This window comes from Gossypium hirsutum, chromosome A02 (assembly GCF_007990345.1).
Source record: "Gossypium hirsutum isolate 1008001.06 chromosome A02, Gossypium_hirsutum_v2.1, whole genome shotgun sequence".
NCBI classification, from domain to species: domain Eukaryota; kingdom Viridiplantae; phylum Streptophyta; class Magnoliopsida; order Malvales; family Malvaceae; genus Gossypium; species Gossypium hirsutum.
Genome location: NC_053425.1, coordinates 74708586 through 74736155, shown reverse-complemented (window position 1 = coordinate 74736155; position 27570 = coordinate 74708586).

Genomic DNA, 27570 nt, shown 5'->3' with positions numbered 1-27570 from the left:
ATTATCAAATACCAATTTATGTAGTTTTGAAAACCTGATGTCATGCAATCAAGTCATGCAAATTAGAATAAAATCCTTAAATTAATGTCCCATACCTCGGTCCATAAACAACGTAATTACAATTCCAAAATAAGTATTAAAATTAATTTAAAATACTCAAGTATGAAAACATTTGAGAAACTCCTTCGATAGTTGTATCCATCTCATAACATCGGGTTGATTTGAAAAGATAGAAAACTAAAGGGGGTGAGCTATAAAGCTCAGTGTGAGTCTTAATTCAAGTATTAAACAGGAATTTAGTATACAAATTAAAATATTATGAAGAATTTATATTTTTTAATTCACCAGTGTCTTAACTTAGGTAACAATCAGTAATTAAAACATACATTTCACAAACATAGCAGAATGTATATATCAACATAATTTCACAGGTAGCAATGTGCGTGAGAATGTCAATGCAGAGCGTTTTTAGAAATCAGTGTAAGTTTTCAAAAACATTCCTATCCATCTTTGTTACACACCAATAAAGAGTTCTTTAGAACTCCTCCATCCAATAACACACCACGTTGTGGCCAATCCACTCAATGTCCTAGTCAAGTTTCATCTTTTTGGTCAAACCACTCAATAACGTTGTGGCCAAGCCATTCAATAGCTTTCTGGACAAGCCACTCAATAGTGTTAGGGTCAAGCCACTCAATATTGCAGTAAAATTGCCAAAGTCTTTCACCTTTCATAATCATTCCAATCCCATGCATGTGATGTGGCATGTGAACAATATTTAAGGTACGCATGCTTAACATGTGAATAAGTTTATAATCAATACAGTCGGCATGCTTAACATGTGATGTAACACCCCTAACCCGTTTCCATCGTCAGATTAGGGTTAGGGAGCATGATCGTACAATTAAAAACATTTAAACAACATTTCATTCACTAACATAAACATATCATATGTCAAACATACATGCACATTTTGTCCTTAAATCCATTCCTCGAGGCCTTATAAATACATTAGAAACAATTCGGGACCAATTTAAAATCATTTGAAAAGTTTAGGAAAAAGTTAAAAAATTTAGAATACAAGGGTCACACGGCCTTGTGGCTAGGCTGTGTGCCTCACATGGCTGAGACACAAGACCGTGTCTCGGGCCGTGTAACCTTCGAACTAGGGACACATGGTCGTGTCCCAGCCCGTATCCTCACCCATGTAACTCTTTGCGTATGGTCACATGCCCATGTGCCAGGCCGTGTAACTCACCGACTTGCATGCAAAAGACCCTTCAAGAGACACACGGCCATGTGTCATACACAACTGAGTTACATGCCCGTATTTTAGGTCGTGTGGAACTAAAATTCAACCAAAATAGGCCATTCCCAACACCATTTCATGCATAGTCATTTGAACCATTTGTGCATACTTACAAAGCATCAAACCATACCTAAACATACATGTGTATATGCCATTTCAAGACCCCATGTCAACTAACCAATATTCCATTTAAAGGCACCTCAAAAACAATCATCAAAACTTACCTAAATAAGTCAACTTTACCAAATTTCAAACGTCTATATCTAGTTCAACATATACCAAAACATGCCACAAACATACCCATTAACACATCATTTCAAACATACCATTTGAGCCATCCATAACATGTATCCTAAGATAGCATAATGACACAAATTAGCAAGACATCAAATGTACCAAACCAAGATAACATCCGTAACTTATACAAAACAATTCACCAGTTAACCATTCAGCAAAATGACATTACAATTCAACCTGTACATGCCATTATAACCTTGGCCAAAACATTGAAAACCTACTGGTATTTATGCTGGATAGTGTGATAGATCTCTGACGAGATTCAACCTGATTGAGCTTCCAATAATATATAAAAAATTAGAAAGAAGCTACGTAAGAACATAATGCTTAGTGAGTTCGTAGAAAGTAAAACATAACTTACCATTCATTTGAATAACACAAAGTAAAAGCATAATATAATCCAAACCACAAGCTTGGCACAAGCCTATATATCATCATCAAGACACAAGTTAGTGTGATTGCACATGTTCAAATGGATTCATCCACAACAAGAAATTTGCTCATATATTCATATCAATTACATCATCATTCCTTTTCATAGGTTTATGATACATTACATTTGAGCACTTACCCTTTTCATTTCCTTTTCATACCCGTTGAACCATCTAGAATTTCATTGGATACTTGTGAAAGCTAACATGAAGTATGCTTAAATATAAAATCGTAACCTTTCCTTTACATCATTGCTCACACGAGCTGTGGAAAGGGCCTCCTCACATGAGTTGTGGATCAGAATGTAAGCTACACGATGCTGCTCACATGAGCTGTGGATCGAAATCTAAGCTACACGATGCTGCTCACATGAGCTGTGGAGTATTTGCAACAAATGCTGGACCTCAGCCATCGGTAGAACATTCAAGACTAGCACCCAAAATATGAAATCCCTAATGACATGCCATTTGTATCCTATGAATTACTAAGGTTCAATCGAGACTCGATAATCGTCATAGCATTGATTTGGATATACATCATTCCATTACACTATGAACACATAATAAAATATATTTGAATAACATTTATAAGATAACCATTATACGAACTTACCTTGACGATTAAGGGCGTAGAAACAAAGTTGAACTAAACCGAGGCTTTTGCTTTTCCCCGATCTAGATCCGTACGTGGTTTATCTTGATCTAAATAGATAATTATATTCAATTAAGTACTTCAATTAACCTCAAACATTCAATTCAATCCATATTTATGCTTAATTATCATTTTGCCCTTAACATTTTAACTTTTCACAATTTAGTCCTTAAGCTTATAACTTAAAATCTAAGCATTTTAATCTCCCATTCAAGCCAACCAAATTTATTAGGGACTTGTATCAAGCCATACAAACCATCATTTCATAAATTTACCATGAACTTTCACTATTTTTACAAATCAATCCCTAAATGCAAATTTAATAAAAAATCACTTTACAAAACTTGTTTATTTATCAACAATGACTCACAATCTACCAGTAAACATCGAGAATCATTCAAAAACATTCATGACATAACCTTCAACCTTTAACAATTTTACAAATTGACCCCCAGGCTAACTAGATTAAGCTAAAACGACCTAAAATACATAGAAATCATTTAAAACAAGATTCAAATCACATACAATGCTAGTGTATGAACTAGTCAAAAATTCAAAGTGCATAAATGGAGTTTTCCTTCTCTAAATTTGGTGGGAAAATGCATTCAAGAATATGACACTAAATTTTTACCTTATTTTACTGAATTATTAAATTACCTTTTTAACCTTATTAACCTTAACAATCGCTTAAATTATGTCCATAATTTTGCACTAACCTTATGAATGGTAAAATTACCATTTAATTCCACCCATTTTAAAGTTTCATAGCGATGTGACTCTTTCAGTAAATAGAACTCCACTTTTACACTTTATACAATTTAGTCCTTTTTACTTAATTAATCATGCAAACATCAAATTTTCTTAACAAAATTTTAATATGACCTTACTAATATCTCATGGACATTAAAATAATAATAAAATAAAAATTTACTCATCGAATTTCTTGTTTGGAAACTATTGTTCTAATTTTAGTAGAAAGCGGGCTGTTACAACTTTTCCCTAAAGGAATTTTCGTCCTCGAAAATCTTACCAGTAAATAAGTTCGGGTATTACACTTTCATAGCTTCTTCTGGCTCCCAGGTAGCCTCTTTTATTTTGTGTCGTTGGAAGAGAACTTTAACTAAAGTTATACTTTTATTTTTAATTCTTTAACTTCCCGAGCTAGAATTCTGATCGATTCTTCACTATACGTCATATCAAACTGAATCTCAACATCAACTAGGGATATCACATGTCAAGGATCTGATCGATAACGTTGTAACATCGACACATGAAATACATTATGAATCTTTCCTAACTCTGATGGCAAAGTTAATCTGTAAGCTATTGGCTTGTTTCTCTCAATGATCTCGTACGACTCAAAAAATCGCGTACTAAATTTTCCTTTCAAACCAAATCGAAGAACTATCTTCCAAGGTGAGACTTCCAGAAATACCTTGTCACCGACTTGAAACTTTATATCTTTTCTTTTCAAATCCGCTTAGAATTTCTGACGATCAGAAATAGTTTTCAAACTATTACGTATCACTTTGACTTTTTCTTCAGTTTCTTGAGTCAAATCAACACTGAATAACTTTTTCTCACTTAGCACAGTCCAATATAATGAAGTTCGACATTTTTTTACCATACAAAGCTTTGTACGATGCCATTTTAATGCTCACCTAATAACTGTTATTGTAAGCAAATTCAACAACAACAAAAATCTCTCCTAGTTACCTTCAAACTCTAAAACACAACATCGAAACATATCTTTGAGTATCTGAATTACTCGCTTATACTGACCATCGGTCTGTGGATGAAACGCTATACTAAAATATAGTCGAGCGTATAGAGCTTCATGTAACTTTCCCCAGAATTGAGACGTATGCCGTTGATCCCTATCAAAGATGATAGAAATTGGAACACCGTGTGTAACACCCCTTACCCATATTCGACACCAGAACAGGGTACAAGGCATTACAGGACTTATACACAAGCAATCATACAAAATCGAGATGTAAATTTCCATCCAAATTTAAAACTTTTCATATACATTCATATCATCCCTAAAACGAGCCTACGAGGCCCAAAACATGCATTGGAAGTGGTTCGGGACTAAACCGAGAACTTTAAAAAATTTCACAACACTTAGAAAATTTTTCATGTTTTAAATCTAGATATTCATCAAATACTCAGGAAAGCTCACATGAAGTGTGCTTAAACATATAACCGTAACATTTCCTTTACATCATTGCTCACATGAGCTGTGGAATGGGCCTGCTCACACGAGCTGTAGGTTAGAATGTAAGCTACACGATGCTACTCACAGGAGAGTATCCGCAACAAATGCTGGACCTCAGCCATTAACAGAACATTCAAGACTAGCACCAAAAATATTAAATCCCTAATGAAATGTCATTTGTATCCTACGAATTCCTAAGGTTCAATTGGGATTCGATAATCATCATAACATTGATTTGGATATACATCATTCCATTACATTATGAATACTTAATAAAATATATTTGAATAACATTTTTGTGATAACCATTATATGAACTTACCTCAAAGACTAAGGGCGTAGAAACGAAGTCGAACTAATCCTAGGCTTTTGCTTTTCCCCGATCTAGATCCGTACGTGGTTTATCTTAATCTAAATAGATAATTATATTCAATTAAGTATTTCAATTAACCTCAAACATTCAATTCAATCCATAATTCACATTTATGTTTAATTACCATTTTACCCCTAACATTTTAACTTTTCACAATTTATTCCTTAAGCTTATAACTTAAATCTAAACATTTTAATCCTTCATTCAAGAACTTATTAGAGACTTCTATGAACCCATACAAACCATCATTTCATAAAATTTTCATGAACTTTTACTATTTTTACAAATCAATCCCTAAATGCAAATTTCATCAAAAATCGCTTTACAAAACTTGTTTATTTATCAATAAGGACTCACTACCATTAAACATCAATAACTGTAATATCCTGAATTAGGGCTTAATCGGAATAGTGGTTTTGTGACCACAAATCCGAGATAGAAATAATTATTTTACAATGATTTTGATGTTTATGATATGATTGCATGATTGTGTGAAAATTTTGTGATGAAATTCTATGCCTAAAGTGCTTAAATTGAAAGTAGGGACTAAATCGAATAAGTTGCAAAACTTGCATTCTAGAAGTTTTTAGTATGAAATTGTTTTGGAATATTAATGAGGAGGTCTTAAATAGCAATTTGACCAATTTTAAGTTCATGGACAAAATTAGGACATGGAAGGAATTTTTGGAAAGTTTAGTAGTAAGGGTATTTTGGTCATTTAGTTATTAAAATGAATTAAAAACAAAATTAAAAGCCAATTTTTGTCCATCTTCTTCATTAGGCCAAAATTTCAAGGGTTCTCCATAGCTAGGGTTTGTTTCAAGCTTCCAAGCTCCATAGTAAGTGATTCCAAGCCCCGTTTTTAATGTTCTTTACGTTTTGGAATCCCGGAAGCTCGATTAAGCTTATGCTAGCTATAAATCAACCTAGGGTTTATATTTGGAAAAATACCCATAGGTGAAATTTGTGTATTTTGATGTTTTATGATAGAATATGGGGTTTTAAATTATGTTAGGCAACTTGTGCTACTCAGTTTTTAGTGAAAACGAGTAAAAGGGCTTAATCGGCAAAAATACCTAATAGTCACAAGTATATGTTAGAGAGAGAATTTGATGTTGCCATAGAAGGGAAAAGTGATCAGCATGTTATAAAACATAAGAATAAGGAATAAAGTTTAATTCCCGAGCCTAGGGGCAAAAGTGTAATTATGCAAAAGTTTAGGGGCAAAAGTGTAATTTTTTTAAAGTTTGTATTAAATGTTGTTTTGATAAATGTATGTATTAAATAAGATTAATTTGGTATTATAGATCAAGAAAAACGAGATTCAAGTCGTGATCGAGGAAAAGAAAAGATTGTGGACTAAATTGCAAAATCTTTATATTTTGGTACCAAGGTAAGTTCATGTGTAAATAATGTAGCATAAATGTTATTTTTAAGTTATTAATGTTAATTATATGATATGCTGATTTTTAATCGTGAAATATTATGCTTTGTGGTTAATGTTGAGTAATATGCAAATTATGTTTACTACTTGATAAATATGAATTGCTACCGAGTATCGGTTCCGATATTCCATGGAAGACGGCAAATGTGAGATCGAGGGAAAGAGCCCATTTAAACCTTGGGAATAGATTAGGATACAAGTGACATGTCACTAGGATGGTTGAGCATCCGAGCTCGTTGAGTTGAGTCCGAGTTCACTTATGGATGCGAATGTCCGAACTCGTTGAGTTGAGTCCGAGTTCGTGAGATGTAACTAGGCATCCGAACTCGTTGAGTTGAGTCCGAGTTCATTTATGGATGCGAACGCCTGAACTCATTGAGTTGAGTCTGAGTTCACTTAGGGGCGGGTTACATGATTTCTTGATTACATATGTGGCACTTATGTGCAAATTATCCATGTATCCGAGTTATATTCCGATGTGTTCAACGGGTGAAATTTCTAGTTTAATGGAAGAGCACTTAAGATATAAGTGACGTTTTGGGTAAGTGTTGTGAAATGGACACTTTGGACAGGTATGTTCTTAACCCTCGGGTTGAAAATAGATACAACAACGATAAGGTGGTAAGATGATGAATGATGTTTAAAGATGTGATATATGTTTTGGTGGTACCATGCTAAAGTTGTTTGGTATATTTGTATTGTTATGTTACTTGTTATTTACATATGACCTTACTAAGCATTTATGCTTACTCCTTCCTTTTCATTCACTGTAGTTTTGAACAAGCCGGCTCAGGAATCGGGATAGGTCGAAAGTTCGATCACACTATCCAAAGGACTTTTATCTTGGTAAATAGCTTGTACAACTACTTAAGTATGGCATGTATAGCAATATACCTATTTTGTGTAAATAATTTTATGATATGGCCATGTTTGGTTGAGAAAATGTTTGATATTGATAAGTCATGGTGATGGCTAATTTAGATCATGTTTGACATCATGGAAGTTTAACAGGTTATCTAGTTCATAAAAATTCATGGAAAGATGAAACTTGCCTTAAAACAGAATATTGCTGCAGCAATGACATGAATTTGAAAAATCACTAAAAATAGTATAAATACAACTAAATGATGAGTAAGTTATGAAATTTAAGATTAATGAGTCTATTTTCATATGGATTGAACAAAATATGAATATAAATTATATTTTATGAGATATTTAAACTTTTGCGAAACAGGGCCAGAGTGATTTCTGGATCCCCTTTTCTGACTTTAAAAATTCATAATAAATTTTACTAAAATAATTAGAAGTTGTTATTTATATGTACAGATTCCTTATTGAGTCTAATTTTAATAGAAACAAACCTCATAGTCATTGAAATTTTGTATAGAGATATATCTGATTCGTAATACACAGAGGTTAGAGTAGTCGAACCCTGAAACAGGGGATAATTTAATTAATAAACTGTACTAATTGGCCCAATAAAAAAATTCTAGAAAAAAATTAGTAAATAGATATATGAGTCTAGATTCAGGGAAATTTACGGATCTTGATTTCGAGTTTCGTAACTCGAGATATGATTTTTCTTGTAACTGTGACGCGAGTAGCTAGAAAGCTGTGAATGTAGAAACAAATGATTTGAAGTTCTTAAATTGATAAATTATGTTCGGTAACCCCTCAAGCTGGACTCCAGTGATGGTCTCGGGCGTGGGGGCGTTACAATAACCATTCAAAAACATTCATGGAATAACCCTCAACCTTTAGAAATTTTACAAATTGACCCCTGGGCTAGCTAAATTAAAGCTAAAATGACCTCAAAAATATAGAAATCATTAAAAATGAGATACAAATCACATACCATGCAAGTGTATAAGCTAGCCAAAACTTTGAAGTGCATAAATGGAGTTTTCCTTCTCTAAATTCGATAGAAAAATGCATCCAAGAAGATGACACTAAATTTTTACTTTATTTTACTTTACTTAATTATTAAATTACCTTTTTAGCCTTACTTATTAACCTTAAAAATCACTTAAATTATGTCCATAATTTCCCACTAACCTTATGAACGATACAGTTACCATTTAAGTCCACCCACTTTAAATTTTCATAGCCATTTGACTCTTTTAGCAAATAGAACTCCACTTTTACACTTTATACGATTTAGTCCTTTGCACTTAATTAATCATGCAAACATGAAAATTTCTTAACGAAATTTTAATACGACCTTACTAATATCTCATAGACAATAAAATAATAATAATATAAAAATTTACTCATCATATTTGTGGTCCCAAAACTACTGTTCCGATTTCACTGGAAAATGGGTTGTTACATGTGAATTATATCTCAATTATCACTAGAGTGACATGATTTCTATATGTCATGCATAATAATTTTTTTCCACAAAATCACATATCATTAGAGTTGGTATGTATAAATAATATCACAACAATCATCAAGTCACATAAATCATAACATACATTCACAGATAGTTAGTTCGAGGTACTTACTTGAATATCACCCCTTTTTTTATGGATTTAACATCCCATTTTGAAAATAATATATTCTCAATATTTTGCTTTATGGAGATCTTTAACAAGGTTTTAATTTTAGTTAAATATATGTATTATCTAATAATAAATCTCATGTGTATATTTTCTAATAATTTAAATACACACCGAATAAGTCATTTTACGATCTAAGTCCTTTACGTACTCGATTTCCACCATTTTATGGGTAGTTTAAACAATATCACTATAAATATTTTAATTTTATTTATGGTCAAATTTAAAGTTATATTTTTTTCATAAATATATATATCATATATGTTCATCCATGCAAAGGTTTGGACTCACACCTGATCTATATAGATCCAATACAAAACTTCTTTTAATGCACACTTCAAGATCTACTAGATTATCTCAGATCTAAACTCATAATAAGGATCCATTTTTAGAACATCAATAATATTTTATTGATATATAATTAACTTGATTTTCAAATCCATGCTTCCATCAAAATACTTATGCTAGAGATATAATTTACTTCTAAAATTTCTAGCGATCCAAAGCAGTCGTATTTGGTCCTTCATTAATAAAACACTGGAGAGGGAATTAGATTTGGAAAAAGATGTCAATAACATATATATGTATATATATTTAGTCAACAAAGGAAAAAGGATGGAAGAAATGTGACAAAATCAACTAATAATACCATACGTACATTTTTTCTATCCAGAAATGAGTTGAATCAATCTGATCTAATGAAATCAAGAAAGATGGATGATAGGATGAAATTTTTGGTTTGGAACAATAAATTTTTAGCAAGGTTTTCAAAAGAAACATTATACGTAAATGTGAAGCAAAAATCACTTAGTTGAGAAGTAGAGTAAAGAAAAATAGAAGGAAAATCATTGTGGTGGTGGGTCGGTGGTGGTGTGATTAATTACTGATGGAGGAAGATAGAAGAGTGGTGGAGCAAAATAGTTGAAATGGTGGCTCAAAAAAGAAGAAAATGGAAGAAAAATGAGGATCAATGGAGGAATTGATCAAGATAGGAGGAGAAGAGTAAAAAAATGAAAAAAAAAAGTGAATGGTAGCTACCTTAGGTGGGATTGACAGTTCAAGCCTGGTAAATGGGAGAAAATGAAAGCTTTGGGGGATAATGGCATGAAAAGTGGGTCAAAGGGGAACATGTAGAGTGAAAAGAGGAAATAATCTTCCTTTGCATGGTAACTAGGAGTGGACAGTTTTGGAAACTTTGACCAAGGTTTTATTTGCCAAAAATTTAATAAAAACAATAGAGATATAGGGATTTGAACATGGGACCTAATAGGATTTTTTTATGCTCCTAACCATTAGGCCAATTCATTTGCTTGTTAATACTCCAACAACATTTATTTAAAAATTTGGTGTGACATTTACTAAGGTTTTAAGAAAATTTGCACCAAAGAAAAAATAATATGAGGGAAGGGACTCAAACTCATGTCTTCAAGGACACCTCTACCACTACTAAATCACTAGACTTGTTACTTATATATTGAAAAATGTGTAAATTTCATCTTAAAAATAATTCAGGTGTGACCACCTCTAGGTTCATTAACCCAATTTCTACTAACTCAATTTTTGGGATGTGACAACATGAGTGTCAGAAAATCATATAACATTACACTGAACAAAAAATTGCACACACATTCATATTATCATAGATTCAAAAGTTTAGAGAAACGACGAAGATCGACAAATGGTAAAGAAAAAGAGAATGAATCATGGAAGTAAATGGAGGCGCGGTAGCATGATGGCAAAATGGTAATGGCGTTGGTGGTCTAGCAAAAAACTGATTGAGGAGGAAAGGTAAGGGTTGCCGGAGTCTCGAATCGGAAGGGAAACTGAGTGTAGAGAAAATAACCACTTGAAAAAGTGAGTGACTAAGTACAACCTTTTAAAAATAATTAAAAATTAATTGAAATAGATGATATATGATTTTTTATTACTATACAAACAATGTAGATTGAAAAATGGTAAAGAGAAGAGAACAAATCAACGAAGCTAGTGGAGGCACGGTGGCTCAGTGACGCAATGGTGGTGGCGTCAGTTGTCTGATGAGAACTGATAAAGGAGGTGGAAATGTAATGGTGCGGCACTTGAGAGAATGAGGAGAATATTTAATGAAAAAGAAGAAAAATAATAATAAACAAGTGAAGAGAAGAAGATGGTATAATCGGTGGTGGTGCAAGGTGGTGGCCACTGTGGTGATTGGTGGTGCAAGGGGCAGCGTTTCAGCAAAACAAAGGAGAGGAGCGACGACAAGGAGGAGGTCCAGTAATGTAATGGTGGTGGTTCAAGGCAAAGAAAAAGAGGAGGAGGAGAGGAGGAAAAAATAATGCAAAGGTGGTGTTTGTTGGCTAAAGTAAAAGAAAAAGGGAGAGAAAATGGAAGAGAAAAGGAGGGGGTGGAAGTGAAAAGGAAATGAATGAAAAGATGAAACAAAAGGGTGTTCTTCAACTTGTCTAGATTCAATGAACATCACACAAGGTAAGGGTGGCGAGAAAGGTAGACAAATGAGCAATAGGGGATCATGTTTGTAAAAATAAGGCATGTTGACTTGACAAGAATGGAAAGAAATCCTCGCTTTGCATGGTAACTTGTATGGATGACAAAAAGGGGGTTGGCATAGGCTAAAATTGGCAAAAAAAATATAGAGAATTTGGAGACTTGAGCCTAGAACCCTTAGGAAATTATTTAATCTCTTAACCACTAGGCCATTTTATTCTACTTCAACAACAACTATTTTAAAAACATGATGCGCCTTTACTAAAGTTTGAAGCAAATCTAAACCAAATAGAAATGAATGAGAGGGAAGGGATTCGAACTCAGGTCATTAAGGACTGCTCCACCACTACTCAATCACTATACTTGATACTTAAATATTAATAAATGTGCCAAAGGTCGTCCGTACAGGGAGAAGATCTTTTAAGGAATGAGTAGGGGCGACATCACAATGAGGAAAGTCGTGATGATATCTCACCTAATGCAGCCACGTTTTAGACTTTAAGTTGGACTTCTTCTCGCAGTTGAATTTTGATTACTTTAGTGATATTTTAGTCATCTTATCCTTTTAAATCTAGCTTATTTAATGGGGCCATTGTATCCCTAATTTGATACGCTTATCAATAAGGGCTTTTCTTTGAGGGTAACGAGATGTAGTCGTATATAGAGTTTTTGTAAGTTTTTGAGAGAATTTTATGAAAGCTATTTTGTGAGAGAAAAGGGTGTAAGATTTGTATTTGGGGCCTGGTTTTTTGTATATTTATTGTACTCTCATTTTGTTTTCTCTATTAATGTTAAAGTCGATGCCTCATTTGCTGGTAATTTTTATCCTCTTCGAAGGAGTTTTCCACGTAATATTTTTGTTTGATCTTCTATACCTTTTTTATTTTGTTGTTTATATTGACACATTCGTTGACGTAATGAATTTGGATATTGAGAAGTTCAACAGGATAAATTTTTTTAGTTTCTGGCAGTTTTGGATAATTATAGATGTGGCAGATGTAGCCAAGCCCTAGGGTGATGATTCAATGCTCTCTACATATAATCTGATTGAAGGTGGAGTCGTGTCAAATGTCATATGTGCCTGATTTAAAGAAAAATCCCATCCCTTTTTGGTCTTTAGGACTCGAATTATTCGTATAGTGTTTAAGGCAAGGTTGGTTGTAGAAGGTTACAGTCAAGTGAAGAGACTTTATGTTTTCTCTCCTATTTGGTTATTACTAGCCCTTGTTGCATTATACAACTTTGATTTAAAGACTAATAGTCTTCCAGGTTCCAAGTTTAAGCACGGTTTAGACTTGGTTGACAATTTGTAAAATTTGACTTTCGCTCATAACAGGGCATGGAAAAAGAGGCATGATAAATACAAGTCAAGGTGGAGTTTTGTGGGTGTGCTACAAATTTATCAGAAATTTTGTAGGCACTTATCGAAGAAAGATGAGCTATGTCACTTCGAGGCAATATGTGAGGCCGTCAGTATGAGGGTTTAGGGTTTAAGGTTTATGAGTAGAGGCTGTAATAGCCCTATTTTAGCTAAGTCAGAATAGTGGTTTCAGAACTACAAGTCTGATGTCAAAAAATTATTTTAATATTATTTTTGGTTTTTACAACATATTATTTGATATGTGTGAAAATTTTGTGAGTTAATTTTATCGTTTGAATAGTCAATTTGAGAAAAAAAGACTAAATCACGTAAAATATAAAAGTTGTATTCTACTTGATAAAGGTGTCAAATGGCCTTGGGTTTTAAATATGATGGTCGTAAATGGTAATTAGACCATTTTAAATGATGGTGGACTTTTATGGACAACATTTATGTGTTATTAAATGATTTATAAAAAGGTTAGTTTTGTAATTTGATAATAAGGTTAATTAAAACATAACAAAACAATTTTTTGTCCATGTTTTCTCTTTTATGGCTGAATGTTGAAGAAGAAGAAAGAATTAATGGAGTTTTAGGGTTCAGCTAGTGCATGGTTAATTTGGTAAGTGTTTTCAGCTCAGTTTTTAATGATTTTTCATGTTTTTGAGATCGTTGCTTTGTATTCTAGCTAGCCCATGCCTTAATTTTGAAATTTTTTAATGATTTTGTGAAGTGTGATTGATGAATACTTGAGCTTTTGAATGTTTGATGATGAAAAATGAATATTTGTTGATAGTTTACACAAGTTTTGTTAACGATTTTAGCTAAAAATGCATTTTAGGGATTTAATTATGAAAAGTGTAAATTGGGTGGATGAAATGTGAAATAAATGAAAGTTTAGGCTTCTAAGGACTTATATGAAATTCGGCCAAGAATGAGTATTGTTGAATTGGGTGAATTTTGTTTATTTGTGAAATAGGGACTAAAGTGTAAAAATATGAAACTTTAAGGGCTAAAGTGTAAAAATCCCAAATATGTGTTTGTGGATTGAATTGAATGATTTTATGAGTAAATGAGTTAGTTTTGAATGTATATAGATCAAGAACGAAAGAAATTAGATTTAGATCGGGGAAAAGAAAAGGTTATCGAATAGTCGATCCAGTCCGTTTATCCTGAATAGAAGTAAGTTCATATGCAAATAAATCTCTTTAAATTGAATTATATATGTTTAATTGTTATTGAACTGCTATGAATGTTAAATGATCAAATAGGAGCAGGAATCGACAGGGTTACAATATCCAAAAGTCCCGTACGAACCTTAGGAACAATATAGGATATGAATGTCATGACATTAGGATTAATGAAATGTGATTATGTGTAAGACCATGTCTGGGACATTGGCATCGTTATTTGATTTCGTGTAAGACCATAGCTAGGCTATCGGCATCGATATGTGATAACATGCAAGACCATAACTGGGATATGGCATTGTACATCCGAATATCCTTAACAATTCCAAAAGGTTCAATAGGCAAAGTCAAGTCAGGAAAGAATGTGTGAATGAGTTAAGTGACTTAAGTACGTACGAGATTCATACAAGTATTAAAAAGATAAGTATTTGATGAATTCACTCATGATATTGAATATGTATACATTAGGAAAAGTTTGTGAGCTTATATGTGTTTACTCATAGTTTTCCTATTGATGGAATATGATATTGATTCATATGGTAATTTTATTTGTATATGGCTTACTAAACTTTTAAAGCTTACTTTCTATGTTCTTTCCCTGTTTTATAGATAATCGAAGCTAGCACAAACTCAAGGATCATCAAGAACACCATCACACTATCGATCAACTTGTTGTTATTTTTGGTGCTTTGTAAATATGGTATATGGCATGTATAGGCTAGTGATATGATGATGTGTTTTGAGATATGATATTAGCCATGAGATTTGGCTCATAAATAATGTAAATGTTGGTGTGTATTTAGCTATTTGTGTTGGCTTATTTTATGAGTTTAGTAAGTGAAATATGATGTATATAAATGGCCTTGTGTTTTGGCATGTTTGTCATGGATGTTATGGTGATTAATTAGTATGATTTAAGGTTTAAAATAGAGGATAAAATGATGAGAAAAATGCATAGAGAAGATAGGTGAAATTGTTGGTAACGGCATATTGTTTTAGTATGTTTTGGATTATGATTTGAGTAGTGAAATGGATGGATCTTAAATGCCATGATTTGTATATGAAATAGCATGTTTTGGTTGCCTATAAATGTATTGAAATGGTATGAAATGATGTGATTTTGGTTTGTTTGAGGAGGGTGAAAGATGTGGCTTAAACCAAGCCTATTTGTGCCCCACACGGTTGAGCACACGGGTGTGTGACTCGATTGTGTGTCTGCTGTAACTTAATTAAACAAGTCAATAAGTTACAGGCCTTAGAGACACGGGCATGTCTATTGGCCGTGTGTGACACACGGGCTAGCACGTAGGCGTGTCTACTGGCCGTGTGTGACACACGGGCTAGCACATGGGCGTGTAGCCGGTCGTGTGACCCAAGTCCGTATACCCTTCAGATTTCACATGGCCAAGGCACATGGGCGTGTCTCCGGTCATGTGATGCAAGTTAGTATGTATGCCCTGTTTCCACACAGCTTGTGACACGGGCGTGTCTAGTGGCCATGTGAGGCACACGGCCTATTCACACGGGTGTGTGATCCTTGTATGTATGAAAATTTTATAAGTTTCCCAAAATTTTCAAATGATATCAGTTTAGTCCCGAGCCTCTTCCAGACATGCTTTAAGGTCTCGTAGAGCCTTATAAGGGACAATGTGACTATGTTGGATTGATGTTTATCTACTAATGGATTCTTGGATGAGAAATGTATGTTGTATGTTGTGATTTCACAGGTAATGCCTCGAAACCCTATTTTAGCGACGGATACGAGTTAGGGTTGTTACATTTTATTGGTATCGGAGGTACGGTTTAGTCGATTCTAGGACAAACGTAGCATGTATGAGAGTCTGGCTATACATGCCATATATACTTTGCAACAGTGTGATGATTCCTGACAGCTTAAATTGTGTTTTCATATAGTAATGGATCTCGAAAGAGCTGTAGCTGACGATGTAGAGAGTAACACGCTTGCTCCTGCTCAAGGAGTAGCGCCATCCGACTCTAGACCTATAACAAGTAGCCCTGAGAGAGAGGCTAAACAAGCCTTTTTTTCATATGATAAGTGTAACGCCCCGTATCGGAGACCGTCGCCAGAGTTGAACACGAGGTGTTAACAGACTTAATTCATTACTTAAACAACTCAAACAATTTTTTTTTAAATTTTCAGTCAAGCTAGTAATCTGCGTCACAGTCGCTTAAAAATTCATATCTCGAGTTCCAAAACTCAAAATCCAATTTCGTAAATTTTCCCTAAAACTAGACTCATATATATATTTACTAATTGTTTTCTAGAATTTTTGGTCTAGCAAATTAGTACAGTTTATTAGTTAAAGTCTCTCCTGTTTCGGGGTTCGACTGCTCTGACCTCTGTGTATTACGAATCAGATATCTCCTTGTACAGAGTTTCAATGACTATGCCATTTGTTTCTAATAAAACTATACTCAATAAGGAATCTGTAAATATAAATAATGACTTATAATTATCTTTCAAAAATTTATGGTGAATTTCCAAAGTCAGAACAGGGGATCCAGAAATTGCTCTGGACCTGTTTCACAAAAATTTAAACATCTCATAAAATATAACTCATATACATGTTTTGTTCCATCCATATGAAAATAGACTCATAATTATTCAATTCCATATTTTATTCATCATATAATTGTATCTCTACTATTTTTAATGATTTTTCAAACTCACATCACTATTGCTGTCTAAATCTATTTTATGGTAAATTTTACCTATTTCATTGTTTCCATGGATTACCTAGCAATTTAGCATACATAACACCAAATATGATCATGATTAGCCATTCCAATGACTAATCATTACCAAGCATTTCCATACCACTCAATAACCATATGATAAGACCATATATACAAAATGATTATAATGCTATACATGCCATACTCAAAATATACAAGCCATTATGCCAAGATGGCATACGGATAGTGTGAGTGTGCCTCCGACCGTTCCCGATTTCCGAGCTGGCTTGTCAACACTACAAGGAATGAAAAGGAGGGAGTAAGCATAAATGCTTAGTAAGCTCATATGCAAATAACAAGTAACACAACTATATACGCAAACATAAAACATCATTTGCATAATCATCACCGAGACATTCATATCACATTTTCATTTATCATCTTACCATATTGTTGTTATATCGAGTTTTCAACCTGAGGGTTAAGTACATACCTGTTCAAAGTAGTCATTTCACAACACTTACCAATACGTCCCTTTCATCTCGAGTATTCCTCCATTTGAGTAGAATTTTACCCGTTGAACACATCGGAATATAATTCGGATACATGGAAAGTTTGCACATAAGTGCCACATATGTAGCCAAGCTACCATGTAACCCGCCCATAAGTGAACTCGGACTCAACTCAACGAGTTCGGATGCCCAAATATCCTAGTGACATGTCACTTGTATCCTAATCCATTCCTAAGGTTCAACGGGACCTTTTTCCCAATCATGTGTCTCAACCATCTTCTACGGAATGTCGTTACCGATACTCGGTAGTATTTCACATTTTCCAAGTATATCACATAATTTGACATATTAACAAACAATTATCACAGTATAATATTTCATAATAATTATCATATCATTTAAATAACATTAAAACATTTAAAATAATAACATAACTATGTTACCAACATTTACATATGAACTTACCTCGTATACGAAAATGGCTACTTTTACCATTTCGTCCACAACTTGGTATTTTCCCCATTTTAGCCCGAATTTTAGTTTTCCTTGCTTTATCATTTAAAATATAGTCTAATTAGGACTCACATTACTAAAATTGACCTAAAATCATATTTTGGAAAAATTACAGTTTTGCCCCTAAACTTTCGCATATTCACACTTTTTCCCCAAAGCTCTTAAATTAAACTTCAGCCTATTTTCTTATGTTTTATGACATGCTGATCATTTTTCCCTTCTATGGTAACATCAAATTCTCACTCTAACATGTACTTATGACTATTAGGTATTTTTACCGATTAAGCCCTTTTGCTCGTTTTCACTTAAAACCGAGTAGTACAAGTTGTCTAACATAATTTAAAACCTCATATTCTATCATAAAACACCAAAATACACAAATTTCACCTATGGGTATTTTTCCAAATATGAACCCTAGGTTGAATTATTGCTAGCATAAGCTTAATTGAGCTACCGGGACTCCAAAAACGTAAAAATCATTAAAAACGAGGCTAGAACGGACTTACAATCGAGCTTGGAATCTTGAAAAACCCTATCCATGGTTTCTCCTTGCTATATTCGACCATGGGGTTGAAGATGAGCAAAATTGGCTTTTAATTTTGTATTTTAATTCATTTTACCCCTAAATGACCAAAATGCCCTTACTACTAAACTTTCCAAAAATTCCATCCATGTCCAATTTTTGTCCATAGACTTAGAAATTGGTAAAATTTCTATTTAAGACCTCCTAATTAATATTTCAAAACAATTTCATACTAGAAACTTCTAGAATGCAAGTTTTACAAATTATTCGATTTAGTCCCTAATTTCAATTTAGGCACTTTATGCATAAAATTTCTTCACGAAATTTTTACACAATCATGAAATCATATCATAGACCTCAAAATAATCATAAAATAATTATTTCTATCTCAGATTTTATGGTCACGAAATCGCTATTCCAACTAGGCCCAAAATCAGGATATTACAATAAGTGAGTGGTTCACGAAGTTCGTTCGAACGAATCCAGCTGCTCAACAACCTCCACCCCCACCTATTCCTCAACAAATACCTATTATTCCTCAAGTTCTAGTTTCGATACGATTGAACAAACCGCTAGTAGATAAGATTTGGAAACATGGGGCTGAAGAGTTTCAGGCTTGTAACAGCCCGAATTAGAGCCTAATCGGAACGGTGGTTTCAGGACCACGAATCTGAGTCAGAAAAATATTTTAAAAAAATTTTTTTTGTTTATTTTGTGTGAATTTATATTTGTGAAATTGATACGTGATATTCGTGACAGGTTTTAAGAATTTATAATTAATCATTCTTGAAACTAACTATTATCACGATGAAGGCAAGTGTATCTATCAAACAGTAGAATAGCTTTAGCAAGACCGGATTGTCGAACCCAAAGGAACCAAGAGTACTAGTAATTAATTTCTTTTTATTATCTAGCCTAAAAATTAAGGGATTTGTTTATCTAAACTAATTAACTAAACTAAGGGTGCACAGAGAGAAAATTGCGAAAAGCTTTTGGGAGAACTCGATTGGTTAAGACAATACCCAAGGAAAAATCTACCTAGACTTCACTTGTTATTTGACTCTGAATCAGACGATTTATTCATTTGACTTGATCCGTAAAAATCCCTAAGTTATATTATTATCTCTCTTGAGACTAATAACGTCTAACCCTAGGTTGATTAATTGAAATCTCTTTCTAATTAACGCCCTAGTGTTGCATTAACTCGATCTATGGATCCCCTTATTAGGTTTCACCCTAATCCGGTAAAATCTTATCACCCTATCTCTAGGCATGCAATCAACTTCGCTTAATTACAATAAATTTACTCTTAGATAAGGTCTATTCCTCCTCTGAATAAGAGCATTAACTTGAATCAATATCCAGGAATATTAAAACAAGAATTAAGAACACATAATTAAGAAAATGTCAAATATTTATCATACAATTCAGATAATAATAACAAGATATGTCTTAGGTTTCATTCCCCTTAGGTATTTAGGGGGTTTAGTTCATAACTAAGAAAGAAAACATCTCAAAAGAATAAATATAACAAAACATAAAGAAAACCCAAAACCCCTGAATGGAAATTGAAGGGAGATCTTCAGGCTCGACTATGAATCCGGCTTCTGAGATGGATCAATCGACTTACCTTGAGTAATTCCTTTCCTCCTACTCCGTGTGTCCCTTCTAAGTGCCTCCTCCTGTGTTTAAATAGGCTTTAGAATGCCTAAGAGCCCTCGAAAGTGGCCTTTTTCAATTAGGACTATACTTGGGCTCGGTAAGGACACGCTTGTGTGACACGCCCGTGTGCAATTACTCTAGCCCGTGGTCAAGGCTATTGAATAGGCATGGACGTGTAGTCTACCCGTGTAAGTCATGCTTCGATCCTGCCAAATGGACACGGTCGTGTGCCACGCCCGTGTGAGGAAGTCCAAGCCGTGTTGATTTCCCACGTGGGTCCATTTTCTCTGTTTTCGGCCCATTTCTCGCTCTTTTACTCTCCTATGCTCACCTAAGTATAAAACATGAAATTAAAGAATTAGGAGCATCGAATTCACCAAATCTAAAGAGAAATCATCCATAAATGTGCTAAGCATGGGATAAAAATATGTATAAATTACGGTTTATCAGAAATTTTCGTGATTTAATTTCATCGTTTAGGTGTCCGATTAAATAAAAGGACTTAATCGCGTAAATTGAAAAAGTGGGTAGTTTAATTCGTAAAGGGCTTATTTGTTAATGGATTTCTAAATGGGATATTTATGATGAAATTAGCCCATTATATATGATGTTGGACGGTAATGGACTTAGGTTGTATGATATTATTATTATTTCATTAAGGGTAGTTAGGTAAATTAGTAATAAATTTAATATTTGTTAATATATCATAAAAAAATAAGTTATCATCACATTTATTTCTTTATTCTAGCACTGAATATAAATAAAAGAAACAAAGAAAGAACAAGGGCTAGGTTCGGCCATCTTGCAAGCTAAATTCAAGGTTTGTACTTTGTCAGTTTTTGATAATTTCTACGTTTTTGAGTTCATTGCTTCGAGTACTACACAACCCAAGCTTTAATTTTTGATTTTGATGAATATTTTGAGTTGTGCCATTGTTGATAGCTTGTGATTTTTTTTGTTTGATGATGAAAAATGAAAGATATCTTTTAGATTAACATATTTTGTGTTGGAGTTTTTGATGGTTTTGAGTAATAAGGACTTAATTGCAAAAATAATAATTTGAGGGACTAAAATGTGAAATTGAGAAAATATATGGACTTGTATGAGCATGGGTACTATTCGGCCTAACATGGGTGTTGTGAAATTTTTTTGTATTTTGTGTTTTGTGTAATAGAGACTAAATTGTAAAAATTATAAATGTTAGGGGTAAAATAGTAATTTGCCTATTTATGTGTTTTTGGACTAAATTGAATGAAAATATGTTTGAATGAGCTTAATTTGAATATGTTTAGATCAAGAACCAAAAAAATCAGATTTGGATCAAGGAAAAACGAAAGTTGTCCACTAGCTGCCCGATTCAGTTTTATATCGTCCGAGGTAAGTTTATAAGCAAATAGACGGGTTTATTGATAGTTTAATGTTATAATTACATGCTGTTATGAAATATTATGATTAAATTATGCTATAGCCGAATGTGTTTGAATATGGTTACCATACTTCCGGGTTCGAATTGACCGAGATACGACGTCTGAAAGCCCCATATGAACCTTAGGAATAGTTAGGATACATATGTCATGACATAGGATTCTGATATATGTGTGCGAGTAAGTCCATGGCATCGATTTGTGATTTCGATATGTGTTTACGAGTAAGACCCTGTCTGGGACAGTGGTATCGATATGTGGCTACATGTAAGACCACGTCTGGGATGTTGGCATTGTACGAATTATATGATTATCCGAGTGTCCTATCCAATTCTGAATAGTTCATCGGGCAAAAAGGTAAATTGTGATCGGGTGTGTTAAATGAACAAAAGAAGTGACAGGTATGGATTAGCTTGCTAGTTATCAATGATAAGGTTTGTATATGACTTGTTTGATAAAATAAATTATATATGATATAAAGCATGAGTTTCCATGTTTTTAAATTAAATGTATTTGGCTTGAACAAGTGGTATGGATATTATGAAAATGATCATTGGATATACATTTATATGTAATCATGTTTATAATAGGCTATGGATATACTTTGTGTATGTGATGTTTTAAATGAATTCTTGAGCTTATATAAATATGTATACCTGTGGAATGGATTACATATTGATAATTTAACTTAGGAAGTCGATTGATATTTGGCTAATATGTTCATGGGAGCATTCGGCTAAGGTAGCTTTACACATGGAAATGTAGTATTTTATCATTTTGTATATGTTACTGAGCTGTTTATTTGCTTATAGCTTATTCTGTGTTTTATGTTACTCTATTTTATAGATCTTGAAGTCAAGCTACAAGTTCAGGGATTGTTAGCCAAGCTCATCACACTATCTACTATTTTGGTACCTTTAAGCTAAACTTAAATTATGGCATGTATAGGTTAGTTTTGGGATTGAATATCTTGAAAATGTTGTAAATTAGCCATGCGAAAATGGCTTAATTATTTTGCTTGACTTAATTTCAGCTTAGTTGTGGGTGAAGTCTATTTTGGTTGAGATGTCGTATGCCATGAATATATCAAGTTTAGTTTTTGATCTTAAATGTGACATGATAAAATCGGTCATAAGTTAATTAGATAGCTATGTATGTATTTCATATTATTACGCAGTATGTATGTGAATTAGTTACTATGTTTAGCCTCAATCTACATGTCTTTGGTTTAAGCATTTTAACAATTTATTTGTTGGTAAAGAGATAAAGGAAGCTTATATACGTAAGTGATCCTAGGTATAAAGATTCGGCCATGAAATAGTATTATATAATGCATGTTTATTAATTGTGTGCTGGAGGATATTAAATGTGGCATTATTTAAATGAGGGGTAGCTATGATCTAGCTCATTTTGTTTGTTTATGAAGTGACAAATCATGCATGTGGTTCATGATTAACCTAGTCGACTACTTGATATATATATACATATATATAAATATATATTTGATGTTTAAATTTTAAGTACAACTTGGCACTTGGATTAAAAATGAATTCATGATAAATAAGTAATACATAAATGTTTTCTTCTATATTACGCCTATACCAAGAACGCAATAATAATATACATTCGGCTGACTTGATAACATGTGTATTCAGTTATATAGTGCATTGTTAAAGTCGTGGAATTTTAATAAGTCATGAAACTAGGGAGGAGGATAGAATATGCATGATATAAACTTTGCAGTATATTTATGTATTTAAACCATGACATGCGCATATGTCATTTGACTTGCTATTTTATTTAAGTTTTTGTTTGCCTTGAATATCTGTCAAGAGTTTATGATTACGGGAGGATATTACCTTATTCATATGATTATATAAAATGATAAACAAATATAAGTTGTGAGTATGTATTGCAATATATATATTTATTTTATTACATGTGAAGGACGTATCTATTATTTATACCTATGAAGCTAAAATGTTTTCATTAGAGATGTGTTATTTTATGATTTAAATTTTAAGTAACTCTTGAGACTTGTGTTTACGATTAATTATATAATTCTTATATATTTGTTTAAGACTGTATTTCATTTTGTAATACCTTGAGACTCCGTCTGGCGACGGACACGGGTTAGGGGTATTACAAGGCTACTGTTGATGATAATGCGAAGAGAGCTGAGTTTTGCCTCAAAAACACGATTCGAGTATTCGATGAATTGTCTTGTACTCTTGAGGAATGTATCAAATGTGTTGTATCTTTGCTAAGAGATAATGCGTACCATTTGTGGAAAACGTTGATATTCGTGGTTCCTAAAGAATGAGTTACTTGGAAGTTCTTTCAATCTGAATTTCGAAAGAAGTACATAAGTCAGTGATTCCTTGATCAGAAACATAAAGAATTCTTAGAGTTAAAACAAGGCCGGATGACTGTCACTAGTATGAAACAAAATTCGTACAGTTAAGCAAGTATGCTCGAGAGTATGTATCAATTGATAAATTATGTGTAAATGGTTCGTTGATGGGTTGAATGAAGATATAAAATTATTAGTAGGAATTCTTGAATCGAAAGAATTTGTTGTTTTGTTTGAAAGGGCTTGTAAAGCAGAAGATCTTAGTAAAAAAAAAGAGGAAAGCAGAATCAGAAACTAGAGACTCGAGAAAAAGATCAATGAGTAAGATCACTTTTCATCAAAAAATTCTCAAGATTTGTTTAGCCGATAAAATATACCAGTGGAATACTCTAGTAGAGATCGTGGGAAGCAAGTTACGAGTTCAAAAACTCCAGCTGTGTCAGTGGCAAGTGTGAGTAGTGTTAGATCAAATAAACCTGAATGTGGACGATAAGGAAAATAACATTTTAGAGAGTGTAGATTGAATGATAAAGCTTGTTTTAGATGTGGCTCGCATGAACATTTCATTCAGGATTGTACTAAGCTTGATGAAAAAGATAAGTCTCAGAATGTAAGATCGAGCAACCCTGCTGTGAGAGGAATATCATTTCATAATGCTGGAAATTTGAGTGGTGGTAGAGGTGCAACTTGAGATACTACTGTAAGATCCAATGGTAGAACACCTGCTCAAGCCTATGCTATTCGCGCTCGCAAAGAAGCGTCAACTCTAGATGTTATCACCAGTACTTTCACTCTCTATGATACTAATGTGATTGCATTGATAGATCCAGGTTCAACTCATTCTTATATATGTATGAATTTAGTATCCAGTAAGACTTTGCCTATAGAGTCTACTGAATTTATGATTAGAGTATCTAACCCCTTAGGCAAATGTGTTTTGGTTGATAAAGTCTGCAAGAATTGCCAGTTAATGCATTGAGATTTCTGTTTTCTGGCTAATCAAATGTTATTGCCGTTCGATGAATTTGATGTGATTTTGGGTATGGATTGGCTAACAATGCATGATGCTATAATGAATTGTAGACAAAAGACAATAGAACTGAAATGTCAAAATAATGAGACTATTTGAATTGAATCTAATGATCTAAATAGTTTGCCAGTTGCGATTTCATCTATGTTAGCTCTGAGATTTCTAAGAAAGGGGTATGAAGCTTATCTTACTTATGTTCTTGATACGAAAGTGACTGAAACAAAGATCGAATTAGTGCCAGTTGTGTGCGAGTATCCAGATGTATTTCCCGAAGAGTTACCTGGTTTACCTCCTATCAGAGAAGTTGAGTTTGATATTGAATTAGTACCGAGTACAACGCCAATATCGAGAGCTTCATACTTAATGACACCGACAAAGTTAAAAGAATTGAAAGCTCAGTTGCAAGAACTGACAGATAAAGGTTTTGCTAGACTGAGTTTCTCTCCTTGGGGGTGCACCAGTATTGTTTGTGAAAAAGAAAAATGGCACGATGAGAATGTCTATTGACTACAGACAGCTAAATAAAGTGACTATAATGAACAAATACCCTCTACAACAGATTAATGATTTGTTTGATCAGTTAAAAGGAGCAACAGTGTTTTCGAAAATTGATTTGAGATCGAGTTATTACCAGTTGTGAGTTAAAGACTCAGATGTGCCAAAGACTCCATTTAGAATGAGATACGGACATTATGAATTTCTTGTGAGTTATTACCTGTTATTTTTACGGACTTTATGAACTGGATTTTCAGGCTGTACTTAGACAAATTCGTAGTTATGTTTATTGATGATACTTTGATTCACTCTCTGGATGAATCTGAGCATGAAGAACATTTGAGAATCGTGCTACAAACTTTAAGAGATAAACAGTTGTTTGCAAAGTTTAGAAAATGTGAATTTTGGCTACGAGAGGTCAGTTTTCTAGGACATATAGCTTCAGTTGCGGGTATCCGAGTTGACTCAAGCAAAATATCTGCGCTTATAGATTAGAAGCCTCCGAGAAATGTATCTCAAGTCCGTAGTTTTCTGGGACTAGCTGGCTATTATATATGATTTGTGAAAGGTTTCTCGATTATTGCAACTCCGATGACAAGATTGCTTCAAAAAGATTAAAGTTTAAGTGGTCTAAAAAGTGTCAGCAGAGTTTTGAATAGTTGAAAGCATTGTTGACAGAGGCTTTAGTGTTAGTTCAGCCTAAGTTGGGTAAAGAATTTGTAGTTTTCAGTGATGCTCATTAAATAGCTTGGGTTGTGTTTTGATGCACAAGGCAAAGTTGTAGCATATGCTTCGAGACAATTGAAGCCGCACGAAAAGAACTATCAGACCTATGATCTAGAATTGGCTACGATTGTATTCGCGTTAAAAATTTGGCATCATTATTTGTTTGGTGAGAAATATCATATTTATACTGACCACAAAAGTTTGAAATATCTGATGACTCGGAGAGATTTGAATTTGCGATAGCGGAGATGGTTAGAATTGTTAAAAGACTATGGCTTGGAAATTGACTATTATCCGAGGAAAACATACGTAGTTGTTGATGCTTTGAGCCGAAAGTCCTTGTTTGCTTTACGTGCTTTGAACACACATTTGGCTTTGTCTGATGATGGTTCGTTAGTAGCCGAGTTGAAAACGAGACCGTTGTTTATAGAGCAGATTTATGACGCTCAAAAGTTTGATAATCAACTACAAGTAAAACAGGTTCTGTGTGAGTCAGTTTCTGATTCAAAGTTTCAAGTTGATTCCTGTAACATCCCGAATTAGGTTCTAGTTAGAATAGTGGTTTTGAGACCATAAATCTAAAGTAGAAATAATTATTTTATGATTATTTGATGATCTATGATATGAATTCATATTTGTGTGAAATTTTCATGAAGAAATTTTATGCCCAAAGTTTCCAATTTGAAGATAGGGACTAAATTGAATAAGTTGCAAAACTTGAGTTCTAGAAGCTTTTAGCATGAAATTGCTATGGATTATAAATTAGAAGGTCTTAAATAACAATTTAACCAAGTTCTAAAATTTTGGACAAAAATGGGCATGAATAGGAAATTTTTGAAAGAAAAGCCTTAAGAGCATTTTGGTCATTTAGTAAATAAAAGAATAAAAAGGGAAAAAGAAGTAAAATTCATGTCCATCTTCTTCCCTAAGTGCCAAAATTTAGGTGGTCTCCATAGCTAGGGTTTTTCAACTTTTCAAGCTTGATTGTAAGTACCTCTAACCCCGTTTTTAATGTTCTTTACATTTTTTAGATCCTTGAAACATGATCTATCCATTTCTACCCTTATTTTGAAGTAGAGTTTATGTTCAAAAATTTACCCATGTATGACATGCATGTATTTTGATGTTTAATGGAAGAATATGAAAGTTTGATGTGTGATAAACATCTTTTACAAAGTGATTTTGCATGAAAACACCTAAAAAGGACCTATTTGTTAAAGTTGTAAAATGGGTAGTAAATATGTCAAATAAAGAAAAATGTGGGTTACTAAGAGTAGGAATATGAATCGGGTAGGCTTGGGTAACAAAGA